The sequence below is a fragment of the Macaca nemestrina genome, chromosome 15, assembly GCF_043159975.1.
Source record: "Macaca nemestrina isolate mMacNem1 chromosome 15, mMacNem.hap1, whole genome shotgun sequence".
Classification (NCBI taxonomy): Eukaryota; Metazoa; Chordata; class Mammalia; order Primates; family Cercopithecidae; genus Macaca; species Macaca nemestrina.
Genome location: NC_092139.1, coordinates 44,995,205 through 45,015,145, shown reverse-complemented (window position 1 = coordinate 45,015,145; position 19,941 = coordinate 44,995,205). Strand labels below are relative to the sequence as shown.

At 39.8% G+C, this 19,941-nt stretch overlaps 1 long non-coding RNA gene across 1 annotated transcript in view; it reads left to right on the top strand.

The window, feature by feature from the left end:
- Positions 1 to 19,941, top strand: part of LOC105481514 (uncharacterized) — a 168,912-nt gene that overhangs the window by 106,023 nt on the left and 42,948 nt on the right. The window contains exons 7-10 of the long non-coding RNA XR_011613506.1: positions 5,918 to 6,018; positions 8,505 to 8,751; positions 11,543 to 11,667; positions 12,835 to 12,953. This is a non-coding gene — a long non-coding RNA (uncharacterized lncRNA). The remainder of the gene's footprint in view (positions 1 to 5,917; positions 6,019 to 8,504; positions 8,752 to 11,542; positions 11,668 to 12,834; positions 12,954 to 19,941) is intronic.

The window sequence follows — 19,941 nt, the reverse complement described above, 5'->3', positions numbered from 1 at the left end:
AGTTGGGACGCTGGTCCCCGGTGGCATGAATTCGCAAGTGAGATCTTCTGATCTGTGAGTTGCATAGTTCTGTGGAAAAAGCAGTTTCCTCAGCTGGGTAGCATGCTCACTCACCACCTCCCTTGGCTGCAGGCAGGAGGTTCCCCTTCCCAGTGTAGCTCTCAGGTGGGCCACTGCACCACACTGTTCTTGTTTCTTCCTGTGGGTCACGCCAGCCTCCTAGTCAGTTCCGATGAGAGAACCTGGATACCTTGGTTGCTGGTGAAGGATTCACATGTTTATTATGTTTTCTTTCGATGGAGCCAACGAGCACGGATGTTTCTAGTAGGCCATCTTGGCCCTGCCCCCCAAGAAATGTTTACATCTAATAACAATTTATAGTTTTATTAAAAAAAAGGCAAAAATTACTTCTTCCAAAAGATAATGCAGTTATTAATATTAAGTAAGTTAATCAATAATATATCGTCTAAACTGGGACACTTCAGAGAGTGAAAGGAGATGCTATTAATAATTATGCCCAGGGAACGGGCATAAAGTAGCACTGTCCCAGGCAAATCTGGAGTATGATCTCCTTAATTTGATGGAGAGTGACCCTTTCAAAGGTAACTAAATCCGGATTAGCCTCTAAGCCCATCCAGAAACAAGGACAACTCTTAAAATATTACATTACAAATTGAAATGGAAACTATAGAAGGGAGGAAATGCTGGTAGACATGGCACCATTAGACTCCTATCTTAAAATAAGGTTGTAAATTCTGGTATTTGTGGGGAATAGTTTCTAGGAAATTTAAACAGAGTGGCCAACAGAACACTCAAATCATGAGCAAGGTCAAAATAAGTGTCACATAAGCTTTTGTTGTATAGCTCACCCATATTAATAACAGAGCACTCAATACACATATGCCTCACCTTTATGCCTAGGAAAACAATCCTGACAATTTACTTCATTCTAGGAGTACTTGTGTGTGTGAATGTGTAGGTGCTTGCGAGGTAGGAGGCACAACTCTGGAGGTGGGGCTCAGATAGCATACAAAATTGAGGACTGGCTAAAACAGGTGAGGGGGGTAAGCACCTCCTCATAAGACATGGCACACTCCTCAAATGTGCCATGCCAGTATACTGTTGCCATGGCAACACGAGACGTTACCACCCCTTTCTTTCCATGGCAATGACCTGACAGCCTGGAAGTTAGTACCCTCATCCTAGGAATTTCTGCATCAATTGCCCTTTAATTTGCACATCATCAAAAGTGGGTATGAATATGAGTGCAGAACTGCCTCTGTAGCTGCTGCTCTGGGCACAGTGCCTGTGGGGTAGAGCTGCTGAACAGAGAACAGCTCCTGTGCTGCTGCTGTACTCAAGTGCTTCAATAAAAGTTGTTGTTTAACACCAACAGCTCACCTTTGAATTCTTTTCTGGACAAAGCCATGAACCATCCTGGGCTAAACCCCAATTTGAGGGCTTTCCTGACTTGCATCAATTGTACCAAGTAATCAACAGTTGATGTCAATTTTGGCTGCCCCCAAACCAGGACCAGTGCTTCTCAAACGTTAGCATGCATAGGAATCACACAAATAATTTGTCAGAATATAGTTTACAGCCCCCATGTTCCATCTACAGATCCTGACTCAACAGTTCAGAGGTAGGATCTGAGATTCTCATTTTCTAACAAGCTCCTGAGTGAAGCTGCTGGTGGTCTACAGACTGCTCTTGGAAAAGCACTGCAGAGCAGTAATTTTCAATCTGTACCACACGTTGTAATCATCTGGGAAGCATCCAAAAACACTGATGCTCAGAACCTAACCACAAAGATTTTGATTTAATTGGTTTGTGACGGGACTCACCATTGGTATATTTTACATTTTCCCCAGATGATCCTAATGTACTGCCAGGATTGAGATCCACTGACTTTTTCTTTCTCTTTCATTTCAAAATAAATAATTTGAAATATCTATCATTTCCAATAGACTGTAAGATCCCTGAGGATGAGTATAATTTCTGTTGGTTTTCATACTTTATTCCTAGAATAGCTATCTCAAATCTCATTGGTATCCATTGCATATTTGTCATTAATGGCCAATGCTCCTCTATGGTACCCTCATACACGTGATAAGGATGTTGATGTCTTCACTTGCTTACCTTTGTGGATGTTGCAGTGATCCAGAAACAATATCTTTCTTAAATATTTGTATCCACAACATACTAATGTATAACAAACTACCTCAAAACTCAGGCACTCAGAACAATGCGTATCTTTCATTGCTCATGCATTTCCATGCATCAGGTGGTTCTGCTGGCCTTAGACAAGCTCACTCATGCATCTGTGGTCAGCTGTGGGTTGGGAGGCAGCTATGCTGATGTTGGCTGGGCTCCCTCACATGTTTAGGGGTCTAGACTGGTTTATATTGTTCTTGGCTGAGGCTGCTAAAGTCTCCATGTGCCTCTCAACTTCCAACAGGCTGGCCTGGGCTGGTTCACATGGTAGCTGTGGAAGCTTCTATGAGAGATAGGAAAAGCCTGAAGTTCTCTTGAAGCCTAGAAAAGACCTCCCATTATTTCTGCCACATTCTGTTGGCAAAAACAAGTCACAAGGCAGTCCAGATTCAAACAGTGAGGAAAATGGGCTTCAATTCTTGGTGAGAAGAATTTCAGAGTCTTAGTGCAAAAGGTTTGGATAGAGAAAGTCATGAATCGGACTAGAATTGGCATCAATCTACCACAGCCTCTAAGGCAAACCCCCCAAATCCCAGAACTCTTCTCGCATTCCAGTCTTAGAAGAATTGCCAATATGTCTAATGGAAAAGCAAGTTAGTTTCAGCTCAGTTTGCTGGCTTAAGCTATTTAGTAAATGAAAGGCTCATAGGATTTAGTTTCTAATATTTGAAAGCTGAGGAGGTGAAAATGTCTAAAGAAAAATAAAGTTGCAGTTGATATTTATTTTTATTTAAGAATAGGTTGTAAATTATTGGTGGGAAACTTGGATCAGTGAACATGATGAATGACTCATTGCCAAATGTAGCAAAGATTACAACACGAAAAAGACTGAAATCTAGGAAATTAAAAGAAAATGTACTGTGAAAGTTAACTGTAGTTAAATAAGTGGACATTTATTCTCATTAGTTCCCACCTTTCTTGTAACTGTATAATAAGCAGGGATTGCAGTAGGGACGTGAAGAGAAAAGCCCTCCTAATATCCAAAGATAAAGATTCAGTGTAAACCTGAGACCAAATCCCTGCGTTTCTTTTTAAATCATCCTGACTGGTGTGCTTTCTTTGGGAGGTGGAATGCCCACCTTCCCTGCTAAAGACCTCTCTTGACTGCCAAGAGTTGCAAGAAACCTATGGTTAAGAAACTAAGAATCTGTGTTCCTGGAGGAAATAATTTCTGTGACACATGAGAGCAAACCACATAAGTTCAAAGGTTCTTCCTTATACAGTAATAAACATTTGATCAACTGGTTTTAAAAGACAGATCCCATTCTCCCCTTGGAGTTTCTCATTACTAGACTTTTTGGCTTCAAGGTCCCAAGCCTTTTCTAAATTTAAAGTGCTTTGTCCTTATTACTTATATCTCAACCTGTTTTAAAATTGTCTGTTAAAGATGTCATTTATTTTTTAAAACTACTCCCTCTGCCTACTCCCCATCCCCCATGATCCACACTCACAACGACACACGCAGAGGCAGGCATAAAACCAAGGGCGACAGATTCTAAGAGGTAGAGACAGGAGTTAACCTGGGGGTGAGAGTTTTCTTCTCATGAAGGGGCCGGAGATAGCAACTGGAGCTGACCAAAATCCCTCTTTCAAGGAAGCCCGTTTATTCCTTACCAAAGATGTTGTTTATGTAACTCTTTAATTATAGCATAATCAAATCACAAGTATTTTGCCATGGGAATATGTAAAGTCATTAAGCAACCTAAATACCACCCCACCCTTTTCAGGCAAACAACACAGCCATTAAGCAATTAATGCATGTTAAGACATTTTCAATTTTTTTTGGCACTAATGCCAGTTCAATCATTTGGGACTGGAGAGCATAGGTGAAACCTACTCATTACACTTCTTGATGGGAAGCGGAGTGCCTTACACGTTTCTTTTTAAAATAGAATTCCAGTCTTCAACCCCCACAAGGCCCAGAGCTTTAACCTGATTGTGAAACAAGCTTGGATACTGTTTGACACAGCCCAGCATTTCCAATAGGTATATGAGTCAGATTTGAAGTTTAATTTCTGTTAATTGGGTGTCTTCCTGAGCTTGTAGATTTTAGGCCTTCTAAATCCTTACATTCTGCTGACATATTGGGCTGTGGTCTGTTGTGGGTGCTAGAGAATGGACAACTTAATCAACTTCTGTTTGTAAAACAAAATAGTGACCTGTTATATGGGCTTGTGAAGATGTGGCCAGAGTTGGTAACAGCAAGATACACTCTCTTAGTGTTAGCAGTAAACTTATGGGCACATATAAAGACAAAGAGTAATCAGGAATTGTTGTATAATTCTTTCATTGAAAATGCCATTAAAAATCTTATACTGTTACTATCCTCATTTGCTCAAAAATCAACATCTCCAATTTAGTCATGGACTGGGGGTACTTTTTTGTTTTTAGATAAAATGATGTTATATCCATGAGAAGCAAGAATAAAACCATTGGTTGAAGAAATTGTAATTGAAATTACCATGCGCCAGGCACTGGTCATTCTGGGGATACATCAATGAATGAGAAGCATGAAGTCCCTAGCACATTCTTTCGGAGAACGACAGGTGACAAATAAGTGAACACATAAGTAAACAAGACATTTTAACATAGCAAAAATATTCAGAAAAGCTAAAATCCAGTAATGTGATAGATCTTAGTAGGCTATTATAAACTGGTTTATCAGGGAAGGCTTCAATGAAGAATTGACACTTAACTGAGACCCAGATACTCCATGAAGCTATCTGAGTGTAGAGTCCTCTAGGCAGAAAGAGCATCTAATGGAAAGGTGAAGCTTAATGGTTTGTCACTAAATTAATAGTAGAGAATATATACATATATATATAAGCCTATATTATATATATAAGCCTATATTATATATATAAGCCTATATTATATTAGCCTATATTACATATATATACATAAAATGTATATAATAGCCTACTAAGATTTATCACATTACTGCATTTTTGTTCTAAATGTTTTGCTGTATTATATTATCTCGTTTATGTGTCCACTTCTTTGTAGTCTGTCCTTCTCCACAAGAATGTGCTTTAGGGGAGATGAGGGACTTCATGCTTCTTATTCATTGTCATATCTCTGTCATGACCAGTGGCTGGCACATGGTAATTTTTTATTACAATTTCTTCGGCCGGGCGCGGTGGCTCAAGCCTGTAATCCCAGCACTTTGGGAGGCCGAGACGGGCGGATCATGAGGTCAGGAGATCGAGACCATCCTGGCTAACACGGTGAAACCCCGTCTCTACTAAAAAATACAAAAAAGTAGCCGGGCGAGGTGGCGGGCGCCTGTAGTCCCAGCTACTTGGGAGGCTGAGGCAGGAGAATGGCATAAACCTGGGAGGCAGAGCTTGCAGTGAGCTGAGATCCAGCCACTGCACTCCAGCCTGGGTGACAGAGCGAGACTCCGTGTCAAAAAAAAAAAAAAAAAAAAAAAAAAAAAACAATTTCTTCAACCGTTGGTTTTATTCTTGCTTCATTTTAAACACACACACACACAGACACACAGACACACACACACACATATATAGTTTTCTTTACCTTAAAATGCTATCAGTATATATTTATATGTGGGTCCTTGCAGATTTATTACTTCTGTTTGAAAACCAAGTTGTTAATTTTATGTTTGTTTTCTCAGTGTTTGGTGAAAGTGTCATAGAATTATCATAAAGTTTTTCTTTCTTTGCATTGTTCTCTCTGTTTTCAGATTGAGGTTTACGGACAAGACTGAGATATTCTGGCTTTGAATAAAGGAAGGAAAAAAGGAAATCCTACCGTAGAATTAGTTGGCTTAATTCCTAATGACAGGTGAATCAGTTAACTTTTACCGTACAACAAACCACTCTCAAATGTGGTGGGTTAAAACATCAAACGTGTATATAGTCCATGCATCGGCAGGTTGACAATTTGTGCTGTGCTCAGCTGGGCTCTTCTTTTGGTCTTGATCAGGCTCATTCATGCACCTGTGGTCAGTGGCAGTTTAGAAGTCAATTCTGCTTTGGGAGATTGTCTGATTGTTGGCTAAGGCAATGGGGCAACCTGGGCTGTGTGTCTCCCATCATCCAGAAGGCTAGTTAAGCTTATTCAGAGTCAGGATGCTAAGAGAGCAAGTGAAAGTCTGAAAAGAAGTCTCAGCTCAGGGTGGATACAGTGTCACTTCCTTGGCATTCTAGGTCAAAATAACTCTCAGGCCAATACAGATACAATGACTGGTAAAACTGGCTCCATGCCCAGGTGAGGGGAGTTGCAGTCACGTTGAAAATGAGACAGATGTAGGGAGGAGTGAAGAACTGGAGACATTTTTCAAATTGATTGGCCACAGTAGGCAAATGCTAAAATGACGGCATGAAAATGCCTATATTACAGGGATTGGCAACTATTTTTTTTTTTTTTTGTAACTGACCAGATAGACAACATTTTTGGCTTTGCAGGCCAGTCAGTCTCTTTCACAACTATTCAACTCTGTCGCTGTAGTGCAAAAACAGCCATTGACAATAAGTAAATGAAAAGGCATGGCTATGTTCCAACGAAACTTGATTTACAAAACAGTAAGTGGGCTGCATTTGGCCCACAGAACCGTAGTTTACTGACCACTTGTCTATTTTCCTAGAGTGAGATAATTTTGCTACGAAAGCCTTTGCATTTCAAACAGGCTGGAATAGAACATAGCCTCTAGTGGCATCTATCAGACACCAACAAAATCTGAAGAAAATTGAATCACTCATCAGACCCCAGGCCGACACATGGATGATGTTTTGTTCTAGCAGTAGAGGGAGGGCATTCTTTCAGCTTTTAACACAGCATTTGTTTACTGAGCTACTTGCATAAACCAAGATCTCTATCATTGGTAGAGCTTGTTTGCTGCCCGGGTGTAATAATCATTTATTTCCCTTTGTTTGTTGTGGTTAGTTCACTTTCAAGGAAGAAAGGCAAAAATTTCTAAGTAGAACAAATGCTGAGAGGCAGGGGAAGAGAAAGAGTAAGACAATTAGAGAGCTCCTCCAGGGCAGGGATGGGGCCCAGTCCAGGAAGTCAAATTCTCCAGCTGGAATTGATCCTGGACTTCTGTACGCTTGTTTTCAGCCTTGAGTGCACATTAGATTCACCTGGGGAGTTTTGAAAATCCTGATGCACAGGCCACACCCCAGGGCAACTAAATCAGACACACGAGAGTTGGGACCCAGGCATCAGTATTTTTTAAACCTCTCCATGTGAGTCCAAAATGCAGTCAAGTTTGTAAACCAGGGCTTTACAGTGTTGGCAGCTCTTAGTGACTCCATCTGTTGTCTGGACCATTCCACAAATGCATGTCTCCCACTGACCTAGACTGTAACCTCCCAAGAATCCATCAGCCCCAGGTCTGTCAATCCTAGAAACTCAATAAAAAATGTAATTACTTGTTAATCTCTCTGAATTCTTAAACGGCCCTGGACCCTGAAGTTCACCAATATTTGTCGACTTGAAAATTATCCCCTTTTTACAAAATCTCATTTTTCTTTTCAGCACTCACATGTTTATGATCTATACTCAGACTTCTCTATTTTTGAAAATCAAGACCATTTTCGGCCTAAGAGTTCATTCTGTTCAGGATAAAAAAATGAATAGTCAGAATTATCTTCAAGCAGACTTCAAAAATATCTATATCCAATTTTCAAATAAAGAAAATAATTTTATATTAAGTGTCCTCTGGACATGCCACCTAAGTTAATATTTTATTAGTTGTCCTTTAAACTGCTCACAGTGGCATGACAAACAGCTTTAGCAACTCTAATGAATTAGTCATGTTCCCCTGTTACATCGCTTAGGTGATGGGGTCGGGGCAATTTAAGCTAAAAATAGTTTAGAGGTCTATTTTTCTACTAGAAAAAGTACGTTTTCCCACAAAACCCCAGTATGTTACTCAACAAAACTAACAATCCTTTAATAATATCTTACACACCACAGTCCATTGTTAAATTTCCCCAGTTGTTTTCAAATATTTTTAACACTGATATTTTCAAATCCAGATTCAATCAAGGAGCACATTTTGGATTGCGATGTTATGAACGGACAAGTACTCCCTCCTTTGTTGAACTGTGAGGGGTAGAGACTGTGGGGTCCCACATCAGTCAAGGAAGACTCTAGATTTGGGGGAGAAATAAAGGACTGGTGTTTTTCCGGTAAGGTCGAAGGCATAGACAACTAGGAAGAGATTTCCAAGTAGATATAGCAGGAATGACAATACAAGAGTTGGGAGGAGCCAGTGGATCAGTCTAGAAATATTGGTATAAATTATTTTCACATGTATCCTGCAGAAAGCAACTGTTCAGAAAACCAAGCCCTGGATATTTCATAGTTTGAGAGGAAAAGGACACAAAGAGGAAAGAGATGATGTTGGAAATGAGACTGAGGAATTAGAACAGTGTGATATTTCTAGAAAGCCAAGAGAGGGCAGAATCCCAGGATGTCTCGAAGCCAAAAGCTGCAGAGAAAGGAAGCCTGAAAGTGCTGCACAGATCTGCTCAGAGCACACCGGATCAGCATAGCTCATCAGAAATGCAGGTTTTTGGGGTCCCACCTTAGACCCACTCGTTTAAAATCTCCCAGGTTAAGGCCTGGGTATCTACATTCACATGTTCTCCCAGGGATTCTTATGCTTGCTCAAATGTGAGATGCACTGCTGTCCAATACATCATGTCAAGGTTTTGTCTCATAGCATATCCTGCTTCACCATCAGCATCTTTACTGCTTCCTCTTGCTTTCTGTCCATAGCACAGATATTTTTCTCTTCTTAAAATCAAGAGAAAGCAAGAAGGTAAAGAAAAAAGACAAAAACCAAACCAAAATAATAATAATTTTAAAACTTCCTGTTTTCCACCTTTAGCATTTTATTATTTTAAATGTTTCAAATTATGTATAACCTACAATCATGTCATTCATAGTCTCACAAAATACCCTGTGTAGGACCTGAAATCCACCTTCTACAGAACCCCTCCTCCACCACTTTAAGCAAGAGCATACGCTGAAATCATCAAATGGCCCGATAAGCAGGAATTCTCCATCCTTTTTCTTCTTGCCCATTAGCAATATTCTTGAAACTTGACTCTTTGGGATTCTTAATATGATACCCACTTAATTTCTCAAATCCTGTTTCTCAGACCCTCCTAGTCCACCTTTTCACTAAACAAGTGCATTTCCCCAGATTCAATCCTTAGTGTGTTCTCTCTACTTCCTTATTCTCCCTCCTCCAGAGGTAACATCTGATGTTTCAATTTTGGCAGTTACCTGAGCAAATGATCCTGATATGTAGGTGTTATTGGCCTCCAGTCCCACACATCAACTCACCAATCGTGGAAAACTAGTTAGATGGCTTCCTGTCACCTGCCATCTGTGCATTTTCTCCAAATCCTCAATCCCTTCCAATAAGTTCCTTTCTAACTTCCTTTATCTGTGAATGCTCTTCCCGAACTCCTCGGCCTTAAACCCCATGTCATCCTAGCATACCACTGCTCTACTGTATTCCACGATTTACATTATATATGCATATATTTTTCTTAATTTGGCTTCCTTACACCTATCAAAATATTAAGTATAGAGTCATAGTACTACTTTTTTAAAGGGACTCGAATAAATATCTAAGAAAAATTCCCTGGTTAGGATGTGGAGACTTGAGTTTAAATTATTAGTCTCCCTCTCAGAGGCTCAGTTTCCTTGGCCGTATATTGGTGATAAGAGTGCTGCTTACTTCATAGAGCTGTTGCAGAGAACACAGACTTAATATTCATGAAATTTGCAATACATTCCCTGGCATATATCCAGTGCTTTGTTGCGTTGGTTATTACTGTCGATCCTAGTCCTTCCCTACATGATTCCTGCTTCTCCTTTAGATCGGTATACTAAACAGCAGAGCTGAGGTCTGCGGAAAATTGTGAAATAGACCAAGTCAGCTTCTCCTCTCATTGAGCCCCTAGAGTATTTTTCCGCTCATCAAAGCTATGAAGGTCTCATTATTGGCAGGCTGACAAGAACCAATCTTAGCCACATGGAACTTTAGACATGGGTTTCATGTGTGTGTGTCATAGTGTATGTGTGTATGTGAGTATATGTGTGTGTGTGTGTGACAGTGTATGTGTGTGTGTGAGTGTATGTGAGTTTATGCATGTGTGTGTGTGACAGTGTATGTTTGTGTGTGAGTGTATGTGTGTTTATGCATGTATGTGTGACAGTTCATATGTGTGTGTGAGACAGTACATGTGTGTATATGTGTGTATTTGAGTATGTGTATGTGTGTATGTGTGTGACAGTGCATGTGTGTGTGAGTATATGTCTGTATGCATGACAGTGCGTGTGTGTGTGTATATGTGTGTATTTGAGTATGTGTATGGGTGTATCTGTGTGTATTTGAGTATGTGTATGTGTGTATGTGTGTATATGTGTGTATTTGAGTATATGTATGTGTGTGACAGTGCATGTGTGTGTGAGTATATGTATGCATGTGTGAGAGTGCATGTGTGTGTGTGTATATGTGTGTATTTGAGTATGTGTATGTGTGTATGTGTGTATATGTGTGTATTGGAGTGTGTATATGCGTGTATTTGAATGTGTGTATGTGTGTATTTGAGTGTGTGTATGTGTGTATATGTGTGTATTTGAGTGTGTGCATATGTGTGTATTTGAGTGTGCATATGTGTGTATATGTGACAGTACATGTATGTGTTTGTGTGTGCAGTGCATGTGTGTATGTGTGTATGTGTGTGTATTTGAGTATGTGTATGTGTGTACATGTGCATGTGTGTATGTGTGTATATGTGCATATTTGAGTGTGTGTATGTGTGTATATGTGATAGTGCATGTATGTGTTTGTGTGTACAGTGCATGTGTGTATGTGTGTATGTGTGTGTATTTGAGTATGTGTATGTATGTGTGTGACAGTGCAAGTATGTGTGAGTATATGTCTGTATGTATGTGACAGTGCATGAGTGTACGTGTGTATATGTATTTGAGTGTGTGTATGTGTGTATATGTGACAGTGCATGTGTTTGTGTGTGCAGTGCATGTGTGTATGTGTGTATGTGTATTTGAGTATGTGTATGCGTGTATGTGTGTGACAGTGCATGTGTGTGTTCGTGTGTGACAGTGTATGCATGTATGTGTGTGACAGTGAATGTGTGAGTATATGTCTGCATGCGTGTGTGACAGTGCATATGTGTATATGGGCATGAATGTGTGTGCGAATGTGTGACGGTGTATGTTCATGTACATGTGAGTCTTGCCACAGAGAACAGCTTTGGGGAGCAGCCAACTCTCTCAGCATCTCTGAAATTACTTCTAAACCTCTTTCTCTTTCTTCCAGTTCCTAATGAGGTGGCTCCAAAGTGCCTGAGAACAAGGAAAGGAAACGAGTTGGGATTTCCCGCGGTCTCCTGTCACCCATGGGTGCTATGCCTCTGCTTCCGGCACAGTCAGAAGCCAGGACAGGTTGTTCCTGCATAATTCACTCATTTATGCCTCAGGGTAATTTTGAAGCAACTCATTGCTGAGGGATGAATGCTTCTAAGTCCTTAAATTAGGCAAAGTAAGGCTTTGTGCTATTTTATTTATTTGTTAAAGTAATAACTTTACTGCTGTAAAGTCCCTTGAGGAATTTGTTGCTCTAAAAGATGGTATAATTTCTTAAAGTTTAGATATGCAGTAACAGCAAAAGAATCAGCAGAAATAAAAGAAAGGAACTAAGCTAAGCACCATCCATGATGGTAGAATGACATATGAAATTATAACCCATTTAAGATAGAACATCCAGGACTCGTAATATGCACACTCATAAGTAATAAAATAGGAAGACGTTAGAAGCTTTTTTTGGAAGCAACATTCAGAATGTGATTTCATGCAATATTGTAAGAAAAGCACTATACTGTGCACATCTAGGAGAGTAAACGCAACTTCTTCCACAGCAAGGAGGAGGAGGAACTAACATTTATTGGGCACAGAGAGCTTTACATATATCTTAAAATGTAATCCTCATAAAGATCATTATAATATTAAATTATTGCCATTGTGCTGCTGAAGAAATTGGTACTCAGAGAAGTCAAGAATGTTCTTCAAGGACACAGAGGAGAACTAGATTTGAACTCAGGTTTATTTCCTCTCTATCACTTTTTCTTAACACCATTTTATTCATGCATGTAATTCATACCAAAAAGTATGGTAATTTTACTTGTAAAATTCTGAAATTTTTACCTCACAAACACTTCGTGTAAGCAGCCTCCAGATCGAAAAACATTACCAGCACCCTAGAAGCCTCTTTTGTTCCTGCCCTGACACTTATCTTCCACAGAGAACCACTCTACTTGTTTTTAATACGATGAATTTGTTTTGCCAGTATAATAGCTTAAATAAATGGAATCATATAGCATGTCTTCTTTGGACTTCTTTGGTTTTACCTTACGTTTGTGAAATTTATCATACTGTTATAAAGAGTTGTAAATCTTTGATTTTTACTGCTATATAGTATTTCGTCACAAGACTATAAAATAATATATTTACCCATTCTATGGTAGACAAACCCATGAGGCATTTCCTGCTTGTCACTATTACAAAAAATCCTATATGCACATTCTTGGTGAACTTATTTAACATTTCTGCTAGGTCTATACCTAGAAGAGGAATTTCTGGTTCATGAAATGTACATTTCTCAGCTGTATTGAATAATTCCAAACAGTTTTACAAAGTGCTGGTACTGATCTACCTTCCCACCATCAGTGCATGTGAGTTCCAATTATTCTACATCCCTTGACAATACATGGCAATTGTCTGTTGTTGTTGTTTGTTTGTTTGTTTTCATTTAACACATTTTAGGCATATATTGCCATCTCACTGAGATTTTAATTTAGATGAAAAGTATGCAATCTCTTAACTGCTTTTTTCCACAGACTTTATTATATTTGATGGTTTGCATTTTTAAATTACTCAACTAGAGCACCTAAATTGATGCAGTGGCCCCAAATGCATCTAGCCAGGAGAAAGCAGTCAGTCCATGAACAACAAAATGGAATTAAGACCAAGGTACTAATAACTGTTTCAAAAAAGAACCAATGGGAGGCAGTTAGTAAGAACACAACAGATTGCAAACATGGCCTCAATTCTCCACCCTCCCTCTTATCATATCCTTAGACAATGTGAACTTTCTTCTCCTCCAATCAAAAAGTAGAGTTTATTTCTCTAGTCTTTAAATATACACTGGTATTTTGATTTGCTTTGGTTAGTAAAATGGAGCTGAAGTAATAATCCATTGGTTCAGCTTAGGCCTCAAGACGTTGTGCGTGCTTATGCTCATTTTCTTGGAATCTCACTGAGCCACAAAATGAATAAGCCTGGGCTAGCTTACAAGAGGATGAGAGATACATGGACCAGAGCAGAGATGCCCCAACTGAGATCATCCTGGTGATCTGAAACGAGACTCATGAGAGCACCTTATCAGGATCAGCTGAGCCTGAGCTAGATTCACAGAACTACTGGTCACCTGTAGATTTGTGAAGAAATAATAAATGGCTCTTCTTTCAACTCACCAAATAGAAGGAGGCTGACAGAGTTGTCTAAAGTTTTCCAAAGTTGTCCAAAACCGTTTGGGGGAAATGGTTCCTGTTTCAGTCAGATGCTAAATTTCTCTGCCACATATTATCTCTTCTTCTTAGAAAAGAAACTGGAGGCCAGGCACAGTGGCTCATGCCTGTAGTCCTAGTGCTTTGGGAGGCTAAGGTGGGTGGATCATCTGAGGTCAGGAGTTTGAGACTAGCCTGGCCAACATGGTGAAACCTTTTCCTTGCTAAAAAAAAAAATACAAAAATTAGTCAGGCATGGTGGTGTGCGCCTGTAACCCCAGCTACTTGGGAGGCTGAGGCAGGAAAATCACTTGAACCTGGGAGGTGGAGGTTGCAATGAGCTGAGATTGCGCCACTGCACTCCAGCCTGGGTGACAGAGTGAGACTCTGTCTCAAAAAAAAAAAAAAAAAAAAAAAAAAAAAAGAAAAGAAAAGAAACTTGAATCTTCAGTGTTCCCAAAAAGCTAAGTGAGATATGATTCTTCTCTTTCTTAATCTAACTCTACCATTTTGAAGACTCTTGCAGATGCTGGGCCTTCATCCTTAGTAAAAAGCAGCCCTAGGAAAGCAAGCCCTGCTGTCTGACCTAATTTACTCCTGGATGATGGCTACACATCATTTCCCAAGTCCAATCCAAGAGAGCCAGGAATTGCTTGTGTCAGCACATGTAGCTCCCCCTGAACTCTGATGTGCTGCCAAACAGTCCTCCTCCCAAAGCAATCAAACCATCCCTTTGCTGGTGATGAAAATGACTGCCTTTGATGTCTTACTGGATCTGAGCTAAAGTATTTCCAATAAAGAAAATGACTTTGCAAAAATACTTTCTTGGTAAGGAGGCAATGTGTCAGAGTGTGCCCAAGCAGTGCTCTAAAATACACAGTGATCACCCGAGATCTTGTTAAAATCAGAATCTGATCAAGTAGTTCAGGCATGGAACCTGAGATTTAGCATTTCTAACTGTCTCCTAGGTGACACTGATGCTGCTGGTTCACCAGCCACACTTTCAGCAGCAAAGGTCTAAAGTACGGGTTTCGGACAAATAGGCCTGTGACCCAGTTGTCCTCAGCTTCAACTTTCTCATCTGCTCATTAAGTTGGCATAAGATCTGTATAAGACCATCTGTTTAATGGACTAGTTACACCTCCTAGCACACAGGACATGAAGAGAATGTGGAGCTATTGTGTTATGCAGAGATGTATAGTCATCCAGTGTTTCACATGCAGTCTCCACAGAAATGGGTCTTGATTCTTATAAATTTCCATGGTCCTAGTGCCATGTAGCTTTCAATATTTAAATTTAGAGTACAATATTTGTGTTTTAGCAGCCTTACATACAGATCCAAAACAGAGATAAAATGCAAGTTACCTTATTTATGATGAAAACGCTTAAAACTGGGGGAGAACGGCTATGGTGAATCAGGGTTCTTTGATTTAAAACCTGTGCTATTTCCCGTCTTTCATGATTCTCATTTACTTCCCAGACTTATAGTCCCTATTCACATACATTTCTCCTTGTATTCAAAGGTTAGTTTCAAAATAGAAAGCTTGGTGAGGTGGCTCACAACTGTATTCTTAGCACTTTGGGAGGCTGAAGTGGGAGGATCTTTTGAGCCCGGGAGTTTGAGATCATCCTGGACAACATAGCAAGACTCCATCTTTCCTAAATAAATAAATAAATAAGCCTGGCATGGTGGCACATGCCAGTAGTCCCAGCTACTTGGGAAGCTGAGGTGGAAGAATTGCTTGAGCCCAGGAGGTTGGAAGCTGCAGTTGTGATCAAACCACTGCACTCCAGCCTGAGCAACAAAGACAGAGTAAGATCCCCCCACTTTTTTGGGGGACACTTATGTCACTCCTTGAGTGACATCTCCAGGTACGGAAGTGAACCAGTTGAATCGGGCCTGAAGTGAACACCCAGCAAACAGCAGCAGCCCTACAGAAGAGGGATCTGATCATTGAAAGAAAAACAAACAGAAAGTAACAATAGTGCAGCATCAACAACAACAAAAAGCCCCCACATAAACCTCATCCAAGGGTCAGCAGCCTCAAAGGTTGAAACTAGACAAACTCATGAAAATGAGAAAGAATCAATGAAAAAACACTGAAAACCCAAAAGGCCAGAGTGCCTCTTCTCCTCCAAATGATCACAACATCTCCCCCAGCAAGGGTGCAGAACTGGACGGACGTTGAAATGGATGAATTGACAGAAATGGGGGGCTTCAGAAGACGGATAACAAAAAACTCTGCTGGGCTAAAGGAGCATGTTCTAACCCAATGCAAAGAAGATAAGAACCCTGATAAAAAGTTAGAGGAACTGGTAACCAGAATAATCAGTTTAGATTTGTGTCCTTTGTAGGGACATGGATGCAGCTGGAAGCCATCATTCTTAGCAAACTATCACAAGAACAGAAAACCAAACACCGCATGTTCTTACTTATAGGTGGGAACTGAACAATGAGATCACTTGGACTTGGGAAGGGGAACATCACACACCGGGGCCTATCATGGGGAGGGAGTGGGGGGATTGCATTGGGAGTTATACCTGATGTAAATGACGAGTTGATGGGTGCTGACGAGTTGATGGGTGCAGCACACCAACATGGCACAAGTATACATATGTAACAAACCTGCACGTTATGCACATGTACCCTAGAACTTAAAGTATAATAATAATTAAAAAAAAAAGAGAGGACCATAAATTACCTGATGGAGCTGAAAAACATAGGACAAGAACTTCATGAAGTATACACAAGTATCAATAGCCAAATTCATGAAGTGGAAGAAAGAATATCAGAGTTTGAAGACCACCTTGCTGAAACAAGGCATGCAGACAAGACTAGAGAAAAAAGAATAAAAAGGAATGAACAAAGCCTCTATGAAATATGGGACTAAGTAAAAAGACTGAACCTATTATTGATTGGAGTACCTGAAGGAGAAGGAGAGAATGGAAAGAAGCTGGAATCATCCAGGAGAACTACCCCAACCTAGCAAGACAGGCCAAGATGCAAATTCAGGAAATACGAACATCATTAAGATACTCCATGAGAAGATTAACCCCAAGGCACATAATCGTCAGATTCTCTAAGGTCGAAATGAAGGAAAAAGGGTTAAGAGCAGCCAGAGAGAAATGGCAGGTCACCTGCAAAGGGAAGCCATTCAAACTAACAGCAGACCTCTCAGCAGAAATTCTACAAGCCAGGAGAGGTTGGGGGCCAATATTCAACATTTTTTTTTTTTTTTGAGACCGAGTCTCGCTCTGTTGCCTGGACTGGAGTGCACTGGCACAATCTCGGCTCACTGCAAGTTCAGTCTCTCGGGTTCATGCCATTCTCCTGCCTCAGCCTCCTGAGTAGCTGGAACTACAGGCGCCTGCCACCACGCATGGCTGATTTTTTTTTCTTTTTTGTGTTTTTAGTAGAGATGGAGTTTCACCGTGTTAGCCAGGATGGTCTCAATCTCCTGACCTCAACATTCTTGAAGGAATTTTCAACCCAGAATTTCATATTCAGCCAAACTAAGCTTCATAAACGAAGGAGAAATAAAATCTTTTCCAGACAAGCAAATGCTGAGGGGTTTCATCACCACCAGGCCTGCCTTGCAAGAGGCCCTGAAGGAAGCACTAAATTTGGAAATGAAAAACTAGTACCAGCCACTGCAAAAACAGACCAAAATATAAAGACCAATGACATCATAAAGAAACTGCATCAACTAGTGTGCAAAATGATCAGATAGCATCATGATGACAGGATCAAATTCACACATAACAATACTAACTTTAAATGTAAATGAGGTAAATCCCCCATCTGAAAGACACAGACTGGCAAATTGGATAAAGAGTCAAGACCCATTGGTGTAATAGTCAGGAGACCCATCTCACATGCAAAGACACACATAGGCTCAAAATAAAGGGATGGAGGAATATTTACCAAGCAAATGGAAGGCAAAAACAACAGCAACAACAAACAAACAAACAAAAAAACCCCAGAGATTTCAAACGTAGCCTAGGACAAAACAGACTTTAAACCAATAAAGATTAAAAAAGACAAAGAAGGTCATTACATAATTGTAAAAGGATCAATTCAACAAGAAGAGTTAACTATCCTAAATATATATGCACCCAATACGGGAGCATCCAGATTCAGAAAACAAGTTCTTAGAGACCTACAAAGAGACTTAGACTCCAACACAATAATAGTGGGATACTTTAACACCCCATTTTCAATATTGGACAGATCAAAGAGACACAAATTTAACAAGGATATTCAGGACTTAAACTCTGCTCTGGATCAAGTGGACCTAATAGATGTCTACAGAACTTCCCACCTCAAATCAACAGAATATACATTCTCAGTGCCACACAACACTTATTCTAAACTTGACCACATAATTGGAAGTAAAACACTCCTCAGCAAATGCTAAAGAACTGTAATTATAAGAAACAGTCTCTCAGATCCCAGTGCAATCAAATTAGAACTCAGGATAAAGAGACTTACTCAAAACCACACAATCACATGGAAATTGAACAACCTGCTCCTGAATGAGTCTGGGGTAAATAATGAAATTAAGGCAGAAATCAAGGAGTTCTTAGAAACCAATGAGAAAAAAGAGACAATATACTAGAATCTCTGGGACACAGCTAAAGCACTGTTAAGAGGGAAATTTATAGCACTAAATGCCCACATCAGAAAGCTAGAAAGCTCTCAAATCGACATGCTAACATCACAATTAAAAGGGCTAGAGAAGCAAGAGCAAACTAATACAAAAGCTAGCAGAAGACAAGAAATAACTAAGATCGGAGAAGAATTGAAGGAGATAGAGACATGAAAAACCCACCAAAAAATCAATGAATCCAGGAGCTGTTTTTTTTTTTTTAATTAACAAAATGGATAGACTACTCTAGCTAGACTAATAAAGAAGAAAATAGAAAAGAATCAAATGAACACAATAAAAAAATGATAAAGGGGATATCACCATGAACCCCACAGAAATACAGACTACCATCAGAGAATCCTATAAACACCTCTATGCAAATAAACTAGAAAATCTAGAAGAAATAGATAAATTCCTGGAAACCTACACTCTCCCAAGACTAAATCAGGAAGAAGTCAAGTCCCTGAATAGACCAATAACAAGTTCTGAACTTGAGGCATTAATAGCCTACCAACCAAAAAAAGCCCAGGACCAGACAGATTCACAGCTGAATTCTACCAGTTACAATGAGGAGCTTGTACCATTCCTTCTGAAACTATTTCAAACAGTTGAAAAGGAGGGATTCCTTCCTAACTCATTTTATGAAGCACCTTCACCCTGATACCAAAACTGGGAGAGACACAACAAAAAAAACGAAACTTCAGGCCAATATCCCAGATGAACATCGATGCAAAAATCATCAAATACTGGCAAACCAAATCCAGAAGCACATCAAAAAACTTATCTACCACGATCAAGTCAGCTTCATCCCTGGGATGCAAGGCTGGTTCAACATATGCAAACAAGAAATGTAATCCATCACATAAACAAAACAAAAGACTAAAACCACATGATTATCTCAATAGATGCAGAAAAGGCCTTTGATAAAATTCAACACCCCTTCATGTCAAAAACTCTCAATAAACTAGATATTGATGGAACATATCTCAAAATAATAAAAGCTCTTTCTGACAAACACACAGCCGATATAATATTGAATGGGCAAAAGCTGGAACATTCCCTTTGAAAACTGGTAGAAGACAAGGATGCCCTCTCTCACCACTCCTATTCAACATAGTATTGGAAGTTCTGGCCAGGGCAATCAGGCAAGAGAAAGAAATAAAGGGTATTCAAATAGGAAGAGAGGAAGTTCAATTGTCTCTGTTTGCAGATGACATGATTCTATGTTTAGAAAACCCCTCATCTCAACTCAACAACTCATTAAACTGATGAGCAACTTCAGCACGTCTCAGGATACAAAATCAATGTGCAAAAATCGCAAGTATTCCTTTACACCAACAATAGACAAGCAGAGAGTGAAAGCATGAATAAACTCCCATTAACAATTGCTACAAAGAGAATAAAATACCTTGGAATACAGCTAACAAGGGATGTAAGGATCTCTTCAAGGAGAACTACAAACCACTGCTCAAAGAAATAAGAGAGGACACAAACAAATAGAAAAA